Source organism: Aythya ferina (genome assembly GCF_964211825.1).
Source record: "Aythya ferina genome assembly, chromosome: 1".
In the NCBI taxonomy this organism is placed as follows: Eukaryota; Metazoa; Chordata; class Aves; order Anseriformes; family Anatidae; genus Aythya; species Aythya ferina.
Window position 1 is genome coordinate 53,911,121 of NC_140296.1, and position 27,044 is coordinate 53,938,164.

The 27,044-nt window shown below is 37.2% G+C and overlaps 1 protein-coding gene across 1 annotated transcript in view; it reads left to right on the forward strand.

Annotated features, from left to right (window-relative positions):
* Positions 1-27,044, forward strand: part of GPC6 (glypican 6) — a gene marked incomplete at its 5' end in the record, with an annotated part of 825,666 nt that overhangs the window by 723,887 nt on the left and 74,735 nt on the right. The window lies entirely within an intron of this gene.

A 27,044-nucleotide genomic window follows, 5' to 3' on the forward strand; every position in this document is an offset into this window, starting at 1 on the left:
TATTATTGAATACATGTGGCTCCTTCCACTAATAGTAGTGGGAAACAACAATGTTAATTCTCATGTACGTGTACAGAAGAAGAGACCCCATGGCCTATTATCATGAAGAACAATATGATATTACCAAACTGTGAAGTAAACCTATAAAATATTAATTACAGATTGATTTATTCTGACTGGGATTCAATGTTAATGGTTCCATTTAGTCTAGTTCCATCTGGTCTTTCAAAATTATCAAAGAAAGAAGTTGTAGCTGAAGTCATAAATGGAGTTGTGGAATGTGCCTTAACTCTTCACCTCTAGAAAATCTGGGTTCAAATTCTAGTTGTCCCCATACTGATGTGGCTTGTATCAGCTTGTACACTAGTGAATGTTAGTGTAGATCATAAAAATACCACAGAACATTTGATGAAAAGGGTGAAGTTCTTCACTATGAGGGTGGTGAGTCACTGGAACAGGTTGCCTAGAGAAGCTTGGACGCCCAATCCTTGGGCACTCCTGTTCACTGCCAGGTTGGATGGGGCTTTGAGAAACCTTGTCTGGTAGGAGGTGTCCCTGCCCATGGCAGGGGGGTTGGAATTAAAAAATCTTTAAGGTCCCTTCCAACTCAAACCATTCTGTGATTCTATGATTCTATGAAGTCTGCTGTATGTCAAGGCTGCAGTGGTTAAGACTGTTAAATGGTCTTGTTTAAACAGTGGTTCTCAAATGAGTTTGGAAATAAAGGGCTTCTCAAAGTTACTAAAATGAGGTGAAGCACAGACACCTTTATCAGTATCTTGCGTTGATTAAAAAAAAAAAAAAAAAAAGAAAAAAAAAAGAAGTAAGCAGTAAGCAGTATTCAACTTCATATACTTTTGTTTCTTATTTCTTGCAGGACTTTGTGTGATGAAATGAGTAGACGTTAATGTTACAACACACAGCATTTTTGTTAGCACCTATTGAAATACATGTGATTGTTTAGTCTGTAGCAAAGAAGGCTCAGGGGAGACCTTATCATTCTTTAAAACTACTTGAAAGGAAGTTGCAACAAAAAGGGTCAGTCTCTTCTCTCTGGTAATAAGTGATATGACATGAAGAAAAGGTCTCATGTTGCTGCAGGGGAGGTTTTTGTTGGATATTAGGAAGAATTTCTTCATGGGGAGGTGCTCAAGCCTTGGAACTGGCTGCCCGGGGAAGTGGTAGAGTCTCCATCCCTGGAGGTATTTAAGAGATGTAGACATAGCACTAAGGGTTTAGTGATGAAATTTAGCAGGTCAGGTTGATGGTTGGAACTGATGATCTAAAAGGTCCTTTCTAACCTAAATGATTCTATGATACTGAATAGCTCCCAAATCCCACTTTCTAGGCATCTGGCTGAGATACATTTTATAGAACAGCTGCCCTACCTCGTCCTCCCTAAGGACATTCTTGTAATTTCTGTGGCATGCAAACACACTGGGAAGCTCCATAGGAGCTCTGCATTGTACATCAGTCTTTGAAAAATCTGTACCATACCAGTGCAAGCAAGCAGATGTCTCAGATCCTCTGTCATCCAAACTGAGGACCTGTGGGAATGCCCCATGACTCCCTTTGATTTCCTTTCCATGTAACCAGGGAATGGAGGAGGACCTGTTATAAATGGCTCAGTCTTCAAAATGGGATTATAACCAAAGTTTACAATTTATTAAAGGAATAGAGGTAAGCAAACAGTGCTGGGTGCACCGGGAGTCTCTGCTCCACCAAGACACACACCAGTTACATCAAGCAGTTGATTTTTATGCTCCTAGGCTAATACATATTCATTACTACTTCTAGAAAAAACAGGGTTATTATAATTAGTTTCCGGAATCCAAACCCTCCTACTGGAGCATGCGTATCAGTCTCTGGTGGTCCCTCTGGGGGTTTCTGGGGGTCTCTCATGCTGAAGGCTCATAGTCTTCCTCCCTCTTGTCCTTCTTCTTTGCCCATCTTGGCTGTATGTCAGAGACTTGTGCAGCGTTGCCTGCAAGCTTTGTCTTTTAGTCGTCCTTCAGCTTTCCCCTTCTTCTTAATCCCCTGGCCAGATATCAGAGACTTGCATAGTGTCCCATGCAATAGTCATAATAGTTAGCAGTTGTTCTGAACCCCCCCCCTCCCCCCCCCCCTCCCCCCCCAGATATCAGAGACTTCAAGGAAAAGCCTACAAATACATGTCCCTTCAAGCTCTCTATTGACATGAATTGCTAAAACATTCCTTTGCAAGATACATTAACCACTCTGTTTCTCTTGGACTTGTGGTTATTTATACAAGGGTATGTAAGACAGAAGGTCACATTTCATCATGAGGCCCTAGCATTGTTCCATATTGACACGAATCAGATGAACATATTTCACAGACCTATTGGAAACCTGAGGTTTCTCTTGGGGTAGAACTGTGGGATGTAGCCCTCAGATTAGAGATGCAAGATAAACAACCTGAGAAACATCTTGGTTTCAGACCAGGCTTACTTCTCATTCATAAGAATTAGACAAGAATTAGAGGTAGTTTTAAAATGTCTCTTGGGAAAAAAAAAAAAAAAAAAAAAAAGCCAAGAGGAACAAGCACACACCTCAGTGACAGAGTGATGCATAACAAACTGTGACATGCTTTAGCTGAGTAGAACCTATGCCACACAAAGTCATCTATAAGCTTGCCTTCCCTGAGGATGCAAACTGAGTATAGAGTACTCCAATCCAGGAGCTGCATGCCTGCGTTAACATGGCAATGCATGAAGCTAGTCTGCACTATCTTCATTTCTGAGCTCTGATGGCAGGAGCTGGGGTCTGCCCATATCAGACCTGTGAGGATGCTCTAGATCTCCCTCTAAGCAAAACTGCATAACCTTCATTTTCATAGGCACCAGGAATGAAAGACATTTTAATTGTTGATGTTTCTATGTAACTTAAACAGGATCTGTTTGTGGACTTTGTTTGTTTGTTTGTTTCCCTTATTTGGCAATGCTTTTATACACATGTAAAGACCACACTGTGATTGCTGGTATAAATTTAAACACTTTAGACAGGATCTGGGCTGTGAATTGAGGAAAGATAATAAATAAAGAGATAAATCTCATACTGTGAGATTCATATGTCTCTTCCTTTTGCAGATCTTGTTCTTTGTTATTTTAGTTCATTGCTTTTACTATATATCTAAAGTGCTAAGTTTTCTTTCTAATACTGGCAACATTATTTCCTTTTTGTTGTTACAAAAGTAAAATGCTCTAAGACAAGTGATTTAAGGCCAATGGAAAAAAGCACTGGTACTTTTCTCCATTCTGGCACTAAAATTAATGTATTGGTTTTAAGTTTTGCCAATGTCAAGAAGACTGGCTTTAGAGTAACATAAAACATTTACATAGAAGGAAAACTTGATGAGGAGTTTGTGTTTACAAATTATCTTAACTGTTCCTGTAGGAAAGTAAGCTGCGTAACAATGAGTAAAGAATCATAGAATCAGAGAATGGTTTTGGTTGGAAGGAACCTTAATGATTGTGCAGTTTCAACCCCCCCACCACAGGCAGGGACACCTCCCACTAGATGAGATTACCAAGAGCCCCATCCAACCTGGCCTTGAACACTTCTAGGGATGGGGCATCCATTTGCAAATATTTCTTTTTTAAATGTTGGTATTTCATCTGCCATTTAACATGGGCTGTGCAATGAAAAAATGAAAGTGTTAGATTTACCTGATTGTTAGAGTTACCTTTCAAACATGAAGTGAGTGAACAATTATGCAGATAGTTTCAACATGAATTGAGTGTGTAGACTGAGACCCTCAGTGTGCATATTTTAGTCGAAATTTTAAAAGGAAAAAAAAAATCAAAAACAGGCTTATAGTGTAGTAAAGTAGAAATTTTATGCTTCAGTTTTGCTATTAAAAATAATATTTGGAAAAAGCTTTTAAGCCCATATCTGCAAAATAATATAGGAAAGTATTATTTTTATATATATGAGTCTATAGATTGTTAATTTTTTCTCCTAAAATGTTTTTTTCTTTTCAATCACAGAAAAATTACTGTGGAATGAAACTATAGTTAATTAAATGCAATACATCTTTAATCTTAATTTTTGATGAGTGTTATTATGAACTTTCTATTAAGAGAAACTGAGAATGGCTTAAATGACAGTAGGTAATTAAAAGTTGTGCTTTGTGGCATTATTTATTTTTGGTTTTGCTTATCTTGCTCTTATAAAATTACACTGTTATGTCACTGAACATTTGCACTGAAAAGATCTTTAAATGATTTGTGATAATTAAACTTCAAGATAAAATAACTTTGTGATTTTAACTAATATTTTTTAACCTCATATAAAACAGGTAGTGACTACAAGATAAAGAACATTTTATTCTACTAATAAAGTAGAATAAAGTTTCATATTTTACAAATAGTATTAATTACCTGGCATAAACTCCAGGATCAAAAAAAATAATAATTAAAAAAATAATAATTAAAAAATAAAAATAAAAGTAGTCCTGTGTTGTTAATTGTGGTATATGGATGGAAAATTTTTATGTTTATTGCACACATATAATATCCAGAATTGAAATGCTGTTTCTCTAGAAAACAACAGGAGATTGCTTAATCATTTAAGCAGAGGCAAATTTTATTCTAGGACTAGATCTGCAGCTGCTATAATATAAACGTACGGTAGGTTAGAGTGCTCACTCCTAAAAACTATTTTTCTCTTCTTGCCTTACAGTTTCTCCCAGTCAAAAGATGCTCCCACTAAACCCCTCTTGAGGTTCTCAGACCTCTGGAAATCCCAGCCAGACTATCTTAACCACTCACTTTCTCCATACCCAAAATTACTAGTCTCCTTTCATGCAGTTTTGCCTGAATTATTACAAGAATTTTCTCCTCGTCCTGTTCAGCCATGCAGAACAGCCCTTTGTAGCTTGTTTCTGATAGTAGTTCAGAGCTTGTCTCTTATCCTGTGTTCTTGGTGCTCTCCCATTGTGCTACTTGTCATTTTGACATCTAATAGGGAATCCTCTGTGCCAAACAAAGTAATGCTATTATTATTTATTCACTGCGACTTTTTTCAAATAAAGTTGTTCTGTCCTTTTCATAAAGTGCTAGTTCGAGAAAGAATTCCTTGTTAGCTCCTTTTCATTTCAAAGAACTTTTACAGTGTTTTTCAAAGTGAACGAGTCAAAACCATTTCTATGCAAATATTGCAGTAGAAAACCATGATTGCACGCTTATACAAATTACTATTTTTGCTTATGAGTGAGTAAACAAAGAGGAAGTACAGAGCCAAGTAGTTCAAACAAGTGTATGCAGAAGAGCTTCAAATGGTATCATTTTAAAGACAGAAAAATATCTCTAGTGTAGGCAGATTCCTTTGGTTAGATAGACCAGCTTTTTGCAAATTATTCTCTTTTTATAGAGGACTGTCTACTTCATTCATCCTTCAAAAATTTCTTTCATGAAGCAATGTTCACTTCAGACTTCAATTTAAATTATAACAGGAACCATTAGAATTTCTCCCTATTATTTTCTTGCATTCCAACTAAAATTAAAAAAAAAAAAAATCCCAGCCCTACTGTTATACACATACATGCAAACAGACATCATCAATTCCCATTACATCATCTAATATATATCTGCATTTACAAGCTCCCTCACATAAGTCAATGTTGGCTTTAATATGTTGGCATTGGCACTAAGATTAACAACAGATTTTTTTCCAGCAGTGATGGTTTGAGAGAGCTTGTAAAGCATTTTTAATAATACAAAAATCCATATTTTGCAGAGAAATTGCCCTTTTTTTTAAAGTATTATGCACTTCTTGCTTGTACAAGTCTGAGGAATGCTAGTGCAATGCATTCAAATAATCAGCATTAAATGAAACATAGATTCAAAACATTTCAAGAACTGCATGGTTTTTTGTTTGCATTTAAAAAGCAAATTTAAAAAGCTTATAGGTTACTTCTTATCATCAAGATTTTCTTTTATATTACAAAATAATATACGAACATCTTAACATATAACCACCTATTTTAAAAGTTAATATCTGAAGTTAGAAAAATGCTTCTGTGTGAGACTGTAAAAGATGACTTACAGCCAGATTAAACTGTGGTCTCAGCTGTTTAATATGTGTAGGGACAGCACAGTTGTAAATTGTGAACAATATGTCTGATTCAAAATCCAAAATGGCTGCCATCCATACTTTACAAAGCTGAACTTGATCATGATATATATTGAACAAACAAACAAACAGGAGTATTGGCAATACATACTCTTCCAGCTCAATAGATAGCTCAGAAAACATACACATAGCATTAGTTCCCTGATTTTAGGAGGAGGTACATTACTACCATCTCGTACATTTTTCCCCTTAAAAGAAAGAAAAATACTTAAGTATAATAATAATAACAATGTTTAAAATTTGTTTAAATTGAAAGTTTAAAGATGAAAAAAGGAAATTGTTCAACTTCTAACATTATAATAAAATACTCAAAATATTCCAGTTGAAAAGGCTGTTCCTGTTTGTCTCTGTTCTGCAATAAGTACATGATGAGAAACCTTTTGGTTTAAAAGAACAATGTTTTGCCATGAACTTCCACTGCACAATTGACTTTTTCTCTGGTGAGGAAAGCAGCATGGGGGAAAAAAAAATAAAAAATAAAAAATAAAAATCTGATTTTAGATACGGTGCAAAACAGAAATTTCAAATAGGACACTATTAGACTAAATCAGGCTTTAATGCTGATGGTTTCTCTAAGATGTTCTAGGTAGGCCTGTAATAACAAGGCAGAGTTTTTAATATCAAGACATTTGATATTACAGCAAAGAACTAGCTATTGTATTTTGAGGTAGTATATGGTGATGTACTCAAAGTTTTTATTCCTTAAATTTATAGCACTTCTTTAAAGTTCCAGATTTGGAAAATTAATCATTTGAAACATTACTTTCACTTCCCTTTTTTTTTTTTAATTTAACAATATTCTGGGGGGCTGTGTGTATGTAACTCTCTTCAACTCGTAGATGTAAAGCCTACCATTTTGAGTGCCCACTTTAATGTTAATAGAATTACTTTATGAACATAAGTTAGGGAATAATATGACCCATTCTGTTTAATGTTCTGCTTCTTTAGTGGATAACAACTTTACCAGACCATCTGTTTTCAATAAAATATTTATATGTATACATAAGAGAGAAGTAGGACACTACAAATATAGAGATCATATGAGGACCACTTTAATAATGCAATATATTTAAAACTTTTTGGATTAAACATAAGTATAGATTGAAATTTTGTCTTTGAAAGGAGGGAGCTTTTGAAAAGCTCCTTTTTTATGACCATCAATACATGCTAAAGGATTTTCTACCTTGTGACTTTTTTATTTAGAGAAGAGAAGAATCTCAGCAGTTAATACTGATCTGATGTACACATAAAAGAGAAGTTAGGGGGCAAATCAACATTTTAATATTTTTAATAAAATGGTCGATCTACATGGCTGCTCAAGATAATTAATTGATTTAAAAGAGTTCAAAAGCAGGGCTGCCAGCACTCAGTCAGTAAGGAAGCTGATGTCTTCACAGTTTGCACCTAAATTTTAGGTAATGCTTTAATTCACAGCATATATTCCTTATATTCCTCATAGTAGTAGTAGACAGTGTAGAAGGTGGCTCTGAAAACCTCCTGGAAAAAAAATCTTACCAGTCTGGCTGTGGTGTCTTGACTGATGCAGAGAGGGATCTCCTTCTGGAGGCCTCCACTCCCCATATCAATGAATTCATTAGAAGTATGGACACAGGGCAAAGCAAACCAGTTGTGCATTTTATAACTCTCCCCTGGTCCTGAACAACAATGACCACTAGTTCCAGGGTTGCAATGGATATGGTCCTGAGGTACTTTTTCCAGTAGAGCTTCCACTCAAAGGAGTGCAGTTTGTGCACTCTCAGCCCGCACCACAGGATGAACCACAGCACACTAAGTTAAAGCAGGCAAGGAATGCACTTATAAAGAGTAACCATGATCCAAACTAAAATGCTAATATAAGTGCATCCACTGTAGCTGATCAGTCTCATTGGACATTTAAATCTGTGCAAGCTGGGTAGCTAACTTAAGACTGCACTTCATTTACTTGTTCAAAACTGAAAACCTTGTGGCTGAAATTTCAAATATTTAACAGAACTAAAGAAGAGATTGGACTTCAATTTCTATTTAATCCTTATTAATAATATTATTAATTTTAGAATAAAATCATCTCTCTTCAGGTCCTTTTGTTTCATGACCTAAGGAAAGGAATATCAAAATTGTATGTAGTGTATGATCAAACAAAGTTACCTTCAGTCAGCAATACAACAATTTCCATACTCATTTACAGTACTAAAAATGACTAACAATGTTCAATGTTGTACAGAAGTACATTCTGGAGCTTTGTTCTTGGGTACCTTACAACGCAGACTCTACTTTTGTCACTCTACTTTGCAGAGAGACATTTTCCCCCTCTCCTTTCAGTGGGCAGTAAATTTAGCAAAAAGATTTCAAAGGGCTACTGAGTGGTTTTATGTACTTTTTAGAAATTGTCTCCTATATTTTGCAGTAGGCCCATCTTTGTATTACATAGTCCCTATATTTTTTCCATTTAGTTTAGTCAAACCATCTCTCCCTTATACTCTCCTTCAGACACAATCATTCTAATGGCATATCCATGTATCAAAAAATTACTTTTTTTAAAATAATCATATATGATGCTTGTCCTCTTGCTGGGGACAACAACAGGAAAAAAAAATATAGCTTTTTCTCTTTCAAAGAGCTTCAAGTGGCAACTGAATCTAAAGCAGAAAGGCAAAGTGATATGTGACAAATCAGTTGACAACACATTCTTTCTTCATTCTCTACCTATCCTCTGTTTAATTAACAGATCATAGAAGGAGAGAAAAAGGAATGAAAGAAAGTGAAAGAGAGTTAGACCTGAAATTGTCAGAAATCCAAGGGCTGCAGCTCTCCCACAGAAACAGCTGTTTCTTCTGAAAGAAATATCCATAGTTTGTATGAAGATGGAACTAACATGATAGGAGAAGGTTGGCACATACTATTTGCAAACTGGGGCCTTACTTGTCAATTTGAAGAACAGATTAGTCTACGAGTAGAGATGTGATTTAACAGGAAAAATCAAGAGGGCAGCTAACTTTCTGCCTGCCACTGCCTTGCTGAGCAGCACATTCTCATGGCACTCTTGCTGTGCTCCTCTCTAGCTAACTTAGCTCAAATAGACATAGTATTTGGTTAAAGTCAGGCCATTGCTTGAATGCTAAAAAATAATGACTAAAATAAATTGGAAATAGCTCCATGCAGTCATTGGTGTCAGTGATTTTCTAACACATGCACTAATTTAGTCCAGTTTCAAATCTGGGTACTTCAGTTCATAGCTTAAGTTTAAGCATGATAAATCAAAGCAGAATAGAAAGACAGACTTGAGAGGGGAAGGAGAAGGAAGAGGTGTGATGGACTTTGGACTGAGCAGGGGTTTGCAGGGAGGCACACCATATCAACTGTCAGTACAGCACTTGTGGAGGCTCCCACTGAATGACCCCAGGGTTGCTGTGAAGCTGCTGAGCTCTGTCACAGTCTAAGACCTTGCATGGGTGAGGAGCACCCTAGAAATGTGCAGAGGTGTGCTTGAACTGCTGAGGCCATGGAGGGTTGAGAGCTGTGTGTGAGCAGGAGAAATGCTGAGCTGTTCCCATGTGCCTACCAGGGAAGAAAGAGAAGCAGTGGCCAGGTGGTACTCTGGCACAGGCTCGTAGGGTAGCAAGGGAGAAGAGGACATAAAGAAATGCATGCTGTTGCTCTCAACATTGCCAATTCACAGCAGGAAGACGTTTGCTTTTGGGGTCAGTGGGTGGACTTTCAGAGGTGGTGGCTGCCCATGGCTCCTGGCCATTTGGAGGACCCTCAGGAGCTGGGTTCCTAGGGTGGTATGTCAAGGAGAAACATCCAGCTGCAGCTTTTCCTGGTCCCAGATACTAATTCTCCATTCTTACTCTTCTCTTTCTCTGTGCCTTCACTGTCATAGAATTGGAAAAAAAAAATGTATTTATTTAATATTAGTCCTTTTAAAGTGCAAACAGAAGAGATCTTATATAAACAATGGATCAGTTTGCATTTGTGTTGGTGATACTGATCTTTTGACTTCCTCTTTGTACACGGGTCACAAATTCAGATCCTGCTCACGTTGTCTTCTGCCTGCAGTTAACGATGTGCCTAGTTGGAAAAGTGTTGCAGAGTGGTCATTTAATTCATTTTGATCAAAGTCTGCACCTCATATGTTCAATCAGAGTGAAAGTGCTTGTCCGGATGCAGTTTTCGGTAATCACTAGGGATAATGTACAAGCAATCCATCAGTGCTAGAAGTTATTCTTTAGAGGCCCTCTCAGGGCCCTGAATTGCTTATCATAAGCAGAACTGATGTATTACATTTTGTCCCCAATTTTTCTAAAAACTTGCAGAGCCATTTCTGGAATTATTCCAATATAGCAGACTTGTAACTACCTTTGAGTCAAGGTCATATTGTGTAGTTAGGGTTCTGATATCTTACTATAACTTAAAACAGTCACTGCATTCCTCCTGCAGCCTTGGCCAGAGAAAAATGTACACCCACACGTTCTGCATGCACGGATACGCACCAGAGCTCAGCTGCAAGAGCTATCATTGCTCAACTCACCGCTTATATTGCAGTGGTGTTTTCATTGTAAACCCACTGAAGAGGAAAAAAAAATCAGAACTCTACACCCTGAAATCCTCTGTGAGCAGAAGTTAGATGACTTCCTCTCACTCTCCTGCCAGTGTGTCTACACAACATCCATAAGGACTAAAAGAGTGGCTGAATTTTTGTATCCATTTGGAAATGCCTAGGCCTAGACTCGAAATGACACCTCAGGATCTCCCATCTCTAAGCAGGTGTTAATGAGACATTGTGAGGCTTCTCTACCATGAGGCAGGTATGTTCTGCCATCAGGCTACAGAGAGTTCCTGCTACCCAATTCTGCAGTGTGTGTAGTCTCCAGGATAATTGCTCCATTTTACAAATTATGAATCTGAAACTATTAACTGATCTCATTATTTTCTGTAGCATTTTCCCACTTTATGTGGGTAGTAGTAATAAATCATAATAACGCACAAGCAAAAAAATGAATTGCAAAATGCAATATTCAAGGGATGGAAACACCATCTTTTGCCCAGCTTCCTATCCGCCTTCTGTACTGGACTTGTGCACTGCTTAATTTTAAGCAGCATAAATAACCAGACACTACAAATGCACAGAATAGGCCAATAACATATCATGTATATAAAATTGTTATAAAATTGTTATGCCCTGTCTTACATTCCTGAAGCTATCCAGTCTCTTATAAATTTAGCAAAAGAATAGAAGAATAAATTTCAGTAGATTTCACTTGTCAAATAGATCTAAGCCAAACTGTGAACAGCAAAACATAGCCACCAAATGGCTTTTTGGGCCTGTATTTTTACAGGGCTGGAAGTTTCTGCTTGAATTCATAAATGCATTGTGTTTGTTGGTGTTTTTGTTGTAGTTGTTGTGTTTTTTTGTTTTGTTTTATTTATTTATTTATTTATTTGCTAGGTACTAGCAATTAGCAAATAGATAGTGGTGTTGCAGTCAGTGTGTAACTGTGTGTCTAGAAGGTTTATTTACTCGCACTTTCAATTATGAAATTTATATGCATGCTGGTAGACGTGCGTGCATGTGCATATGTATGTATGTATACAGTCATATGCACGTAAGGCATGGTCCGGCGAAATAAAACTGCATCTACATCCAGATATGTAAAAGTCTGTTCTTTTCTATAGAAATAGTTAGTATAAATGGCCAAATCCTCAATAATCTAAATGATTAGAATAGGTCTCACCAAAGTCTATATAAGGAAGACATTATTATCACATTTCCCTGCACATTTCAGCATTATATAATATATGAACGAGAGCAGACTTTGCAATTAAAGATCTTTGATCTTTTTTTAAACAAATAATGACAGTTGGAGGAAGGATCTCGTGACATGCACCATTAATTGTGCATTAGGGACAGCATGGAACACAAAATAAGAAAAGCATTCAAACAAAAGCATTACGTTTTCTAACACTGTCACAAGAAGACAGATTGATCATTCCATGTGCGAAGCCCTCTGTTCTGCAGTTCTGTGCTGCAAAATTCATCAGCCCTGGCTAGAGAGATGTCTTACTTAACAGCTGCAAGACATTTATCCCCAAAACATAGCCCTGTCCCATGTTCTCATTCCTAGTCTGCTGTATGCAGCCTGCTTTGTTTTCCAGTAGTGTCCTGGTTCCTCTGCTAGTAACATTAACCATGCGGAATGGCTCTTTTCTGAGAGATGAAGCTGATGTGAGGCACTTTGGGTGGCCCTCCCTCCCTTGGATGTACTTTTCTCCTGGCTTATCTGTAATAGAAAAAGATTTGTCATCTGCATGCCTTGGGGTGCACTGCAGAGAGGCATGTTACAGAAAGCTTAAGGGGTGGAAGACACCTGTCTCTTCTAACAATTTGATATGAAAACAAACACATTGACCTAGAAATTCAATACCCTTGGATATGTGTTCTCTTATACTTCTCCACTATCTGGAATAAAAGGGGTGTATATTCATTCTCTTGCCTCAAACTCAGTTAAAGTCTTGATAAATAAAATGTCTTTCTGGTGACTGAATCCAATTTGTGTGTGAGATTGTGATATTTCAGGGAAAATGAGACCTGAAGGAAATTACTGGTAATTTTCTAACAAAATTAAATGCATTGTAAAGCTTGCAGTGATATCTGAGGATTTCTTCAATGCGTGACCCAAGAGGAAAAAACGCAAGTGCCTACAGAGACTTTTTTCTTTCCCCTAGATTCTGCTTAAACAATCTGCTTCTTACCACGGGAAGTAAGTTCCATACATTTCAGATAGGTCTGTCATTATCTTATTTCTTGCACTACCAAGCAGAGTTTTGGATAAGATGGGACTGGAGATATCCATACATAATATTGTCCATTTCTGAGAGGAAGAAAAGACATACAAAGCGTGCAAAGACTTATATTTGTTTCTCGATAACTCATCTAAGAGCTCAGAAAGAAAGTGAGCAAGCAATTGATACAAACTGACTAGCTAAACAACTAAGCTGAATGTGAATAAGGGCATTTTATCCAATTGTCAAAGGCACACATCTAAAGCAACACAGTGTAATCTTTTTTGTAAGTAAATCCATAAAAATTCTAATCAAAGAGGATGCCCTAATGGCAAAGGGATAAATAACTGCATAATTACAGTATTTATCAGAGAGGTAAGATTCTTCCAAACAACATGAGGCTCTACAAAGCAACCACATTCCAGAAAAGATACCTGCATTGTAAATAAAAATTAAAAGTAAAAATATATGTCTAAATGGAACAAAATAGTCCAGAACAAGTGGGTCTTTATTAGCTTCTATCCCCATGAATAATTGTTTTGTTCTTTAGTGTTGAAAGGATTGAATTTACCCTTATCCTTCCCCAGTATAGCAGATTTTTTTTTCTCTAATCAGTCAAAAGAATCTATCAATCTGCTGTCAAATCTGCTTACCATTTTCTCAGCCATGAAAAGTCTGTCAGGGAAGTGCAATGAACACAAGCTGGTATGTAACTTATTACTACATTCCTCATCATTTATTGTTACACTGTCCTGCTTCTCCACAAAATCCTTAGGACTGAGTATCATTTGCTGTTTAAAATGAGATGGATTTATGGGCCCTTTTTATCTTAGATACTAATAATTTTTATATCAGGCATTCATAGAAAGGTATATATCTCTTGGCATGCCAAGAGATATATACAGTAAATATATAATAATAAATATAAATATAATATCAGTATTATTACATTATTATATAGTATATTATATATATTATTGTATAATATATATATACACAATGTATATAATGTATATATATAATAATAATACATATAATATGTTATATATATTTTATATAATTTATATCATATATCATATATCATATATCATATACACTGTATGATTATAGTATATTATATATTACTAGTTTTATATCAGTAAATATATTTTTACTGATTATGTTTTCTTTTTAGTTTATTCTGCAGAAGCATTCAAAAGCAACTTTCTACGTGCTTTCCAAGAACAGGATGGTTACTGTAGAATAACAAAGGTATAAGAGCAACAGTAGATGTAGGAAAGGAACCCAAATGAAGCAGAAATTGGGCAGAACTTCATTCTTGGCTTTGTTTTCATTGTGCCCTGATGCCACCAAACCTCTTCTGTGGCCTTTTGCCAATGATTCATGTCACTGTAATAGTTTTGGCTTTGGTTACAGCTTCCAGCACCACAGCAGTTCTCTTGTTTATACTTATGGAAAGCAGCCTCTCTCCAATATGTTGTTCTCATTCCATTCTTCTGGGAGTATTTTTGCCTATAGTGTACATATCCCACTGTGGAGCTTCTCTACCTGTTGCAGAGGTCTGGTACATCCTCACAGTGACCACAGCCTTCCAACCCATGAAGCATGTTTCTGGGTGCACCCATCATCTAACCCCTTCAGTCATTTATCACACTCCTTTCATATTTTGTTGCAGACCCTGAGGTGACAGAGGCCACCTGTGATCCTGAAGCAGATGGTGGCATAGGGCTGAGTACCTTTAAAAGCTATTCTAAAGCAAGCTGCCTTTGAAAAGCAACCTACTTACCTTTACCCTCATATTTTTGGCTGCTCTATAGTAGGTCACATCCTGCTGAAAATGAACCCCCTTGGAGTAGGAAATTGTTTTCCAACCAGCTCCATCTGTCTCTGCAGCTCTTCCTGCACCTCCCTAAGAATGAGATTTTGTCCTCAATGGGGAGCAGAAGAACCCTTTTCAGTTGGCTTAAACTGGTTGTGTGACTGCATGCTGAGCTGGGCAGGCCCATTTGACCAATCTTCTGCCACTGCTTTCTCATTCCTAGACTGTCTCTGAGAAGTTACCTTCTGAAAGAAAATACAGAAGGACATCTGCATGCTTTAGGAGAAAAGGTGTTGCTATGGCTGGTATAACCAAATCCTTTTGGTATTCCTTTCTGGGTGGGAGAGGTAAATAATATTACCAAGGAAATCATCATTATTTACATTATTAACTGTTATTTTACTTTATAAAGAAAAAAGAAAGACCTTGTGAGATACAAAGAGGACATAAAATGTGTCTTAATTTTTCCTTTTACTGAAGTAGAAGCCAGTTGACAGGTCTTAGGAGGGTTTTTTTAAGTTACTGACTGTTGACAATGCAAACTGCCTGTGTAAAGATTTCCCATCCCAGCAGATAGGATCCAGTTTCTAGTGCCCAGCAGCCCATCAATATCAGATGACATAACTTTTTCCTATTTTCTCTTTGAAAAAAAAAATATATGCCAAATGTAAGAATCATTTTAGGAAAGTGGACTTTGCTATGAGAATTTTTAGAATAGTGTTTGCTTTTTTCTGCCTCCTCACTTTTTTTTTCTCTTTTGAAAACATGAAAAAATTTGCCTCATAGATGCTGTCCTATTCCATCTGACATGCATTGATTTTTCTCCACCATGTTTCAGATGGAGCCAACACTGGCATGGCTCATTTTGTTTAATAGGAACAAAAATATCAATTTAATTACTACCTAGTCCTGTCATGCCAAAACATGACTATTTCTGTAACAGCACTGTCCACAGATATTAGTACAGCATTGGGAATAACGGTTGTTCATTTGCTGCTGTGCTCTCAGATCCAAGGGGAAACAAAAGTGGTTCTTTTCTGCAAAAACTGAGAATAGGAATGAAAACCTCCTTCAAAACAAATTGTTGAAAAAATGCTTTGTGACTTTAGTAGGCTTTGGATCACGTCCCATTTCCTTGGCAGATGTAAGTATTAATAATAATATTATTGTCTTAATTAAAAGTATAACATTTAAAGATGATCTTTTATATAGTTTTGCATTCAGAAAATTCTAAGAGTTATTTTTGATAACAAAACAGCATAGGGTAGAGTCTAACATTTGTTCTTGCTTTCTGTGTTAGTGGATCTGCATCTTGTTCATGCTTGCCTGTATGAATCTAGAATGGCTGCAGTGAAATTGGTGCTCATATCCCAGACACATAGACAGGTTAGTTATAGCAGAATTTCACCAACATGTTATTCTGGTGACCAGAGAAGCCGGGTTAAGTGTATCTGAATCAAGGTTAAGGATTGCATGAAAACTGGCCTTGAGCACCAGTCAGTGGCAGAGGAGGAGTTCAAGAGCGCAGGAGTTCAAACCTGATGCACTTGGGGTGAGCACTGAAGAGGGAATCCAACATGAACATATTTGCAAGAGGTTAGCACCTGCACTGTAATCTGTAACAGAATGGCTTGGGTAGGATCTCCTTCCAGAAGTCTCCAGGGCTGGCTGCATCTCCTCATTTAATGTAGAGGGTATCAGAGGACTGTTTTCTGAAGTGCTTAGAATACTGGGAACAGACTAAAAGTTACAGAGAATTGATCTCAAAACATTCCCATACTTCCCTAGTTTCCATTCTCTGGTTTTATGACATTTAGCAGTCTTATAGGGAAATATAATGAATTCGTATTCACAAATCTCTCTTGGATAAAGCTGAGGCTGATCAAATGATCTTTCCTTTTGGAAAACACTCATTTTAGTAAATCAAAATTTCTTGAGAGAGAATTAATAGGATGGTTCCCTGGCTGCTGGCCTAGAAGCCTTGCCAATGTACAGCCAGCCAGCAATCTTTCTGTGAAGAATGTTCCATTTTTTAATTTTTCACCTTCAGTTAAAACATTTTTTTTTCCTCCTGTGAAAGTTTTAGTGGGCACAGATTCTTTATTTTCTGGCCAGCATTGTCTGTATGTTATTAGTAGTATTTATGATGATTACAACTTATCAGGCTAGTGGCCTTGTGTGATGAACATTAGCTTTTATATTACTTTGACCTTCTCTAGACTAGATGAACATTTTTACTCTTGGTTTCCCAATCATTTTAAAGAACAGGACACAGATAATTTAGAAGAGTTAAGGAGCTCAAGTGTAGGATTTTACAACACTGTGTCTATCCTATTGATTAGTTCTGTTTCATCCCTGCAATATACTTACTGCAGCTAGGCAAACATACAGAAATTGTTCTTTCCTTTCAAGAGAAGTGTCAAAACAATAAACGGATAAGTCATACCAGCCGTATTGATTTGTGACAACCGTTATGTGCACAATCATTTGGGATTCAAACATTTATCTGGGGAAAAAAATATATATATGTTTGCTACATTGGGCCTTATTGGGAGAAAATGATGTTAGGCATCTAAAAATTCTCCGCATAGTGGCTAGCTTTTAAATGTAATGAGATAACTGCAGTAAATTTCCATATTAATCAATAAAATTAAAGGCAAAAATCAATTTTGTCTGTGCAAGTGTGTGTGACACCTCCCTAAGAGTCATACCATTGGGATGGATTCATGCCAGAAAAACTGGCCATAGGTTGATATAGGTTGATTGTTTATTTGTGGCAAGGAAAAGCACAAAGTCAGCTTAGTGACAAAGTATCTGGAAAGATGTTAGCGATAGGATGCCTATTTATAAATCTGGCATCAGTACCTGTGAAATGTGTGTTTCAGATCTTGATAACAATTATGGTTTCCTACATAAAACGGGGAAAATTTTTCTTTTGTTTAACAAAAGTACTAAGAAGCAGACATGTTCTCTGATATCCATGGCAACCATAAGAAATTTGCCACCTAGTCTTGGGATTAGCAAGGTATCATTATTGTAACATAAAGAAACTAATAACGTTTCATATTCTATTTCCTCCTTTCTCTGCTGGAATAGATGATGAACCTTAACACCTAGGCAGCCTCCCCATGCCACCCACAGTTTGACAATCTTTTCAAGGTTGTAAAATGTTAAAATATTAATTGAAGGTATTTGAAAGCTTACACTTATCACTTCTGCAATGCAGTATACAAGATATTGTTTCACTATAAATTTATTCAAAAACATAAACATTTCTTTGGTGCTTTGTTCCTTACTTAATTATTCAAAATACTTAATGATTATTTTGTGTGTGTTTGTTGTTGTTGTTTGTTTTTTTTGTTTCTGTTTTTGTTTTGCGGGGTGGTATGATTGCTGAGCTCATGTCACAGCAGAATGATCTAATACCAAACAAAAAGCTTGTTTTTGAGTGATAATAGTAAACTCAGAGCCCATCATTGCCTAAAAAGGTATTTGAGTTTTTTCTTGTACTCATCACTTGATGCCTTTTTACTGCTCAGTCACACAGAACTATGAGGTCCTTCTTGTATTTTCTGTAACAGTCTTCATCTTACCTGTGTACTCGTGCACTCTCACCTGATAATTTACCCCTATTCCCAGATCACAGATCATTTATGAAAAGGTTACAACAGTGAAATCTTAAGCATAGACTCCTGTGAAGTCTTTTAAAAAGTCTTTGGAACAAAATCATAAGCTTTTTACAACTCAGGCTGTAAACTTAACTCCTAGTTAGCTGAAGTGAATTGAAGCCTAGCCACAGAGTCATGGAAAAAAGACTGATTTAGGAAGGGACCTGTGGAGATCCTCAGGTGTTTAGTTGTTCACATGGTGAATATTTTTCTTATAGACAAATAGAAATTTGCATCTTGTCCTGTCACTCCACACCCATGTGAAGTTCCCCCACCTTCTCTGAATCTACCTTTTAGGCACTGAAGACTGTGATAAATCTCAACTGAACCTGCTTTTTGGTGGCTGAGCAAACCCAGTCCATTCAGCCTTTCCTTATCCAAGTTCTTCAAACCTTTCATCATCCAGGTGGCTCTCCACACATCTAACTCTATGAAGGGCTAGAAAAATGTTGATTATCTTGACACAGCACGCAAGTTTCTCTACATTTGGCAGTAGTGAGAGACTATGGAGCAGTAAGTATTCATCATTTATCAACAGTCCTGGCTATCAGGGGAGGTCCCAATCGACTGGCAGCTAGCAAATGTGACGCCCATCTACAAGAAGGGCCGGAGGGCAGACCCGGGAAACTACAGGCCTGTTAGTTTGACCTCAGTGCCAGGAAAGCTCATGGAGCAGATCCTCCTGAGAGCCATCATGCAGCACTTGCAGGGGAAGCAGGCGATCAGGCCCAGTCAGCATGGCTTTATGAAAGGCAGGTCATGCCTGACGAACCTGATCTCCTTCTATGACAGAGTGACGCGCTGGGTGGATGAGGGAAAGGCTGTGGATGTGGTCTACCTTGACTTCAGCAAGGCTTTTGACACCGTCTCCCACAGCATTCTCCTCAAGAAACTGGCTGCTCTTGGCTTGGACTGGCGCACGCTTCGTTGGGTTAGAAACTGGCTGGATAGCCGGGCCCAAAGAGTCGTGGTGAATGGAGCCAAGTCCAGTTGGAGGCCAGTCACTAGTGGCGTCCCCCAGGGCTCGGTGCTGGGGCCGGTCCTCTTTAATATCTTCATCGATGATCTGGACGAGGGCATCGAGTGCACCCTCAGTAAGTTCGCAGATGACACCAAGTTAGGTGCGTGTGTCGATCTGCTTGAGGGTAGGAAAGCTCTGCAGGAGGATCTGGATAGGCTGCACCGATGGGCTGAGGTCAACTGCATGAAGTTTAACAAGGCCAAGTGCCGGGTCCTGCACCTGGGGCGCAATAACCCCAAGCAGAGCTACAGGCTGGGAGAGGAATGGTTGGAAAGCTGCCAGGCAGAGAACGACCTGGGAGTGATGGTGGATAGTCGGCTGAATATGAGCCAGCAGTGTGCTCAGGTGGCCAAGAAGGCCAACGGCATCCTGGCTTGTATCAGGAACAGCGTGACCAGCAGGGCTAGGGAGGTGATCGTCCCCCTGTACTCAGCTCTGGTGAGGCCGCACCTCGAGTACTGTGTTCAGTTTTGGGCCCCTCGCTACAAGAAGGACATCGAGGTGCTTGAGCGGGTGCAGAGAAGGGCGACGAAGCTGGTGAGGGGCCTGGAGAACAAGTCCTACGAGGAGCGGCTGAGGGAGCTGGGCTTGTTCAGCCTGGAGAAGAGGAGGCTCAGGGGTGACCTTATCGCTCTTTTTAGGTACCTCAAGGGAGGCTGTAGCGAGGTGGGGGTTGGCCTGTTCTCCCACGTGCCTGGTGACAGGACGAGGGGGAATGGGCTTAAGTTGAGCCAGGGGAGTTTTAGGTTAGATGTTAGGAAGAACTTCTTCACTGAAAGGGTTGTGAGGCACTGGAACAGGCTGCCCAGGGAAGTGGTGGAGTCACCATCCCTGGAAGTCTTCAAAAGACGTTTAGATGTAGAGCTTAGGGATATGATTTAGTGGAGGGCTGTTAGCGTTAGGTTGGAGGTTGGACTCGATGACCTTGAGGTCTCTTCCAACCTAGAAAATTCTGTGATTCTGTGATTCTGTATTCAAGGAAAGAAAAAACAGGATGAGGATAAGTGTTCTTCCATAACTATTCTCAGTAAAGAGACAATAAGACAAGTTTGTTAGGTTTAAGCTAGGTTCTTACAAAAGAGGATATTGTCATAGAACACTTATTAGCGGAGTGATTATGCGTAGACTAGATGTCACTAAAGGTTGAATTTATTTTTGAAATAACCAAAGATTTTCTTGAAACAAATTGCTTATAAAAGTGAAAAAGCATCATTTCTCGAGAAGACATACTAGATAGATCATAAATAATGTTTTCAAAAGTGTGCCATAAATTCTATCAAGTTTGGAAAAAGTTCTACAGCACAAAATACTAGTGAATAGAATGAAAACCAGTGCAGAAAGTATAATCACAGTAAATTCTGTATATGAGGAGACACTTGAAGTAACATGTCAAGACAGACATGGGAGTTATGAATTATAAATCAGTTGTGAAAAGAAGATAAGGAAATCAGAAGAATCAAGAGAATTGAGATGATTTTCTGAGTCAAACATTTGGGCCAAAAAGGTACCTGCAAAACAACATTAATGAATTCCTACTTTAAAGGTTTTATTCATTTTTATTCATTCATTTATTCATCACAATACCAGTGAGCTCTTTTAAACTGAAATAAAGAAAAGAGCAAAATACCCAAGGAAATAGTTTAAAAAATATATTTTAAAAAGTAAAAAAGTAAGCATGGAAAGTGTGATTTAGCACAAACTAAAGGAAGACATATTAGATGTCTGTAAATATCTGAGAGATTTAAAAAGCACAAGAAGGAAAGAATAGTACTGTTTAAGATGATAAGAAAGAACTGAGTGAAATTAAGCAGAAAAAAATACACTACATAACTGGAGAAATATAGTGAGGTGAGGTAGACGGTATAATGTCTCCCTAAAAAATAAAGGTGGGATAAACATATCTAAGCTATTTTAAAATTGTACTGGACAGATCACAAGGTATGCTGTATAAATATATATATTTTATAATATACAATTTCTAAATGTATACTATAATTATAATATACAATATAAAAATGTATGCTGTAGACAGTCATTCTACATTGGCAGTGGATAGGCTGAAAAGATCTTTGAGGTTCTACTGTCTATGACTATCAAGATAACAAAAAAATATACTCAGGATAGTTTTTCTAAGATAAGGATGCATTAAATAAGAATTTTAAGACTGTAATTTACTATCTTCAACTACGTGAGAATGTCTCATCAAAGTAAAGTCAAAAAGATGTATGTTTTTTCAGTATTTCAAACTGCATATCTTGAAAGAATTACAGATCGGTATATATTAATACAAATTTAAAGAATAGGCTATAGCAGGAAGCATACGGGCATGTATCAATGAGATTTATTTTATTTACTAGCTATAATTTCTGTGCCTGATGATGGAACCGTTTAAACATCTCTTGGCATAAGGAAGAAGCAATAAGACAAAGATTTTATAAATGTGCTGCATTTTATTCATTGATTCATGTCAAACATTCAGACAGAATTCTCAACAACATTTGGCAACAACATTTGCTAAAAGTCTTGTTCAGAACATCTTGCATTCAGCTCCCATAGGGTAGTAGAGTCATAATAGTAGAAAAGGATTATCATTTTGCATAGTCTTTGCTCCTTTGTTTTTGCATAAGTGAACAAAATAAGACATACTCTAACAACATCTCACTAAATTATTTAGAATTGCTCAAAATTATTGAAAGACAAAGAAGTGAAATCACTTTAATATGGTTATTTTTTTGAATACATGGGAGAAAAGTCTATGTTATGTGAAATGCTCAAAAAGCTAGAGAACCTACTGTTCAACCTACAAAATTAATTTTGTTGCTATCAGCTACAAGAAGATGACACCTGCCTGTCAATATCTTTTTCATACATATGTTGTATTAAACTGATTTTTTGTGCTGTTCTACATAAAAGCGAAAGTTAGACACCATCATAGTGCAAGTGGTAAGTTCTCCATTATTATTGGGTAAAGACAAAGTTAGCTCACTCTTAACATTGACAATTCATTTTTTCTTTTTTGAGGGAGCAGTGATGTTGCCGTGAATAAAGATAACAGTTTACACTGTTGCAAACATGAGTTTTAAGAAAAGTAACCCCCTGGGGAAAAAAAAAAAAAAAAATAGGAAGTCTTCAAGGGAAAACTGGGTATTCCAGTGTTGCATGCCAATACTTCCGTGGAGTTTAATGATAGGTAGAGGAGAAATCTGTCAATTAAGCCTCATCAGAATGGAACCATATAGTGTTCTCATATGAATGAAAAATGTGAAAAGGGGAATGTGGACCCTAGTAAAAATAGTAGTATAGGTATCACTGCCATGCTTTACTCTGGTTTTATGAGGAAAAAGTTCTCAACACCTCATTAAGCATGAGGTGGAGTTTTACTTTCCCCTGCCTGAATTTTTTTAGTAAATCATAATCTAGCAATACGAGTTTTGGCAGAGAATTACACAGACTCCTTTCCACTGTTATTATATTTCCAAAAAGTCAATATGTACCTATAATTCACTTTTCAATTTTTGTTTATTTTGTTTCATTAATTTACCATCCAACGCTCTAAAGATTTTATGGCCATTATTTATATTCAGTGTCATGATGGAAAATTCACTGAGTTTTACCTACATGATTCAGTAAATACAACTCAGACTTCTGCCTTTCCTTGCCCTTGGTCAGAAGGTTGGGAAGGTATTGAATGTATTGAAGGTATCGAAGGTATTGAATGAGCAATGCTTAGCAGTCCAGCATATTTACAGTTATATCCTTTTCTAAAACTGCCTTTGCCACTCTCAAGGTCATGGTAAACCACAATTAGTCTCTTAGTCTGTTTACAACTCATTCATCTCTCTTCTCATGCAGTCCATAGGCTTGTGCATAGACAAATCCTTTGAAGCTTGCCAAATAAAATTAATCCTTACATTTTTTCACAAGAGACTATGTGAACAAATGTTTCACATTCCTTCGTTAATGTTGGATCAAATATATGGGACTAGAAAAAATAGTAACCTCCTGGAAAAAAAAAAAAAAAATAGATGAGATCTTTCTCCACTTTTCCTTGAAACAAGATATACCTTAGGATTTCACGAAGGATATGCAATTCAGTAATTTAGCACTTCTTGTCTCTGTAAAGAAAATATGTTTTTAGACAATTAATCCACAGACACATTTCTGGATTTCCCTGGGGAAAGCTCAGTCACTGTTGGGATTTCACTGATAATGTAAAAGTAGGATAACAGAGATGTGCATGAAAGGAAAAAGAAGATGTTATAGCCAAACTAACAGACAAAAAAAAAAAAATGCCTTTCCTTTCCAATTGCCTGAGTCTTTAAAGGAACAAGAAACAAAGCACTGAAAAGAAAACTTCATTTTCTAACATTTTCTTAATGATAAGAAGGTGGCAAGAGAAAGAAGATTTTAAAGGAACTTTTCTATTTCAGTCTGGTTTGGGCTGTTTTTTTTTCAATTATCAGACATCTCATGTGTCCTTACCATCAGTGTCCTTGCCCCTTCTCCTGTAACCTGTAATTTACTAGAAAGCTTTCCGAAAACCTTCCCTGAAGGAAATGTAACATAAGCAAGAAAATATTACTTTTGGTATCAGCAGCATGCACCTAGTAGCAAACGCTGTGGCACTGAGAGTTGAGTGTAGTGTGCCATGTGCTCTACACCTTTCTCAGGGCTATTTTATGAGCCCATGTCCTCAAGTGAGCAATTAGCCATGCTTTTTGTTTCCAAGATGCTAACAAACCCATGAAGCAAGAATGACTTTCCTTGACAGAATTCTTCAATGACTCACCCTGCAGATAAATGCCAGCTCTTTGTCAGGTGCTGTAGTGTATGGAGAACGAAGACGTTTTTAGCCTAAGCAAAGCAGATTTTGAAAAACATAAAAGTTATAAAATTAAATATACATAATTGAACAAAACAGACCAAATTTATGGCAATCGAATAATTTATCGGTTTTCATTTTTTTATCGCACAAGCCATAATTAAGCTCCCACTATCTAACATATGAACTTACTGAGCAATTTTTTAAACCCACACAGCGTACTACTGAACTGAATTAGGTTTTATTCGGGTTCAAGTGTCCTGTTCCCAAGAATTAAGATTTAAGACTAAGACATATAGATTTTCTTAACTTCATTTTGAAAGCTTTCCAGCTTGTCCTGTAATAGTATTCACAGCATTTTGAGGAGAAAAAAAAAAAGAAGCTTGGGACAACAGAGTGGTGTGTATGTTGTTATATGATTATAGATTTTAAGAGCTATAGATTGTGAAGAACTATTACATCATTTTGACTGACTTTTCATAAATCTCATGTCATTAATTTCATCTGATTTTCACTATATTCAATCTAAGAGCTTTTATTTCATTAATTTTCATAGGATGTGTTGTGTGCATGTATTGCATGTGTTCATGCAGAATTGTGCAAGTGAATAACAAGGTGAGGAGGATTATGGCTAGGTTACGGCTAGCAAACAAAAGGATACAACCTAAAGAACCAAGGAAGTATTTTCTAAATGAGGAATTAACCCAGAAATTGTTTTTTGTGTTTTTATTTTTATTTGCTGGAGATCAACATTAAGGATGAGAAATTCAGTCTGAATTTTAGTCTGAGAGCTATCTCAAAAACTACAGTAGTAATTATGTTCCCAAGAGGCTTGCACGCTCTCAATAATATGGCTTTTTTGTTGTTCAAAGCTTATTTGGGTCTATAGCTGTCAGATATCATCTGGATAATTTTAACTTAATATTAGGGACAGCAATGGTTAGATTAAGGGTAGCAGGAAAAGCTCACTCAGAGACTAAGAAAATCATGTTGGAGTTCATATGAACATCACTTGCTGTTCTGCTTGGCTGAGCTACCAGAAGGAGACAGGAGTAATTAAGCAGTCTAGCCACCACTAAATCAGCTATGGACTCACACATCTGCTTGAAAACAAAAAAAAAAAAAAAAAAAAGATATACTCTATAAATCCTTGAAAAACATTTGCTTTCAGTTTGTACAAGAGTTTGTCTAAATTTTGTAATTGACTAAGCCTTCTAGTCTGAGCCGAGCCCTAAAATGAGCCCTAACTAGAAGCACAGCTACTTGAGCCAGTCTCAGAAATAATGTTGCAGAATTAACCTGTTTTACCTTATCCTTTCAAATCTCTCTCATTCCAACATTTATGTAATTTATCAGCCTCTGCTTCTTCAAATAGGTCCTTGTAAAGGCTCTACTTTAACACCACCTCCCAGCCCCAAAACAAAAATGCAGACTGCTGCTATACAGAAGTATCTCTTAACTGTGAATCTGTGGATACTTTTAAATTGTTAATAATATATCTGAGTTTGCATCTCTTCATACTATTCATTTTGAAGTTGAAGGCACTTTGCTTTAGGTAAGATAATTCTGACAATTAAAGATGTGGTTCTTGTTCAGTCAAGGATAACGCACTTTTCTGTAACACAGATGAGATTCTGCTTCAAAATTTAACTCAGAAATAGTGCTTCCTACCATCAGAAGTAACAATAAGTAGATTCATGTTCATGAAGGGTCTCCAGCTCCCTTCTCATGCCAACAATTGCCTATTTACTGATCTCTACTTCAACATACACAGTCCATTATCTCCAACATGTACTTGATCTGAACACGAGACTTGTCCAGCTTGGTAGTTCCCAAACTAAACTGTGCTGCTGCAGAGGAATGTCTCCCTAAATTAAGCTGTGGGCTATTCCTGCAATGAATAAATAAAACCTGATTATTTCATGCATTAACCCCAGTCTCAAACTTAAGCCCAAACTAAGCCAAAACCACCAAAATGTAGCCACCAAGACTTTTGCCATAAAAATGTGGAAAAACTGCTAATTTACTGCAGAGACCTTTAAGTGTGTGCATGTGTTTATGTGTGCATCTGTGTATGTATATTTCTTCTTATGTTTAAAAGCTGTTTTGGTTCCTCTGTCAGAGTTAGGTGTTGTTTTCTCAGTAGTCCCCCAAAAATTGTTTAAACTAAATAATTTTAAAATAATGTATAGCCAAAATAACACCACTGTTCGAAGCTGAATTGCTACCATCTCACCATTTCTCACAGTTAGTGACAAGTTTTATATACCACACTCCAAACAACAGGCAGTTCCCTCTTACTAGCCTAAAAGTACAGAGAAATATTAGACCCAAACTTACAGAAGCACTCAGGTACAAAATGCTAAGTAGTTTCTATTTCAGTGGGATTTTTAGGCATGCATTGACTGCATATAAACTGTTAGCATACCATAACCCTCAGGTCAGGCTGCACATGGGAGTTTGCTTCTCAGATCCTAGGGTGAGACACCAGCCTCTTCTTCCTATACATCCACAGACACGTTTCTGTGGGAAGGAAAGAGATAGCCACGCAGGCTGGAAAGGAGACCCAGGACTCTCCAGAAAAATGCAGAGCTAACACAGGACAATGGGGTGCTATGTGCCTTCTCTGCGAAGCTGCTATAAGACTAGTACTTATGGCAGCAAATCACAAGAGGAGTCTGTTTTGGGAGGAAGCCTGTTTAGTACCTTTGGGAGCCTAAGTCTGAGGGATAAAGAAGGCAGCATGTGAAGGTTTTTGTTTATCACGTTAAAATTGCAGAT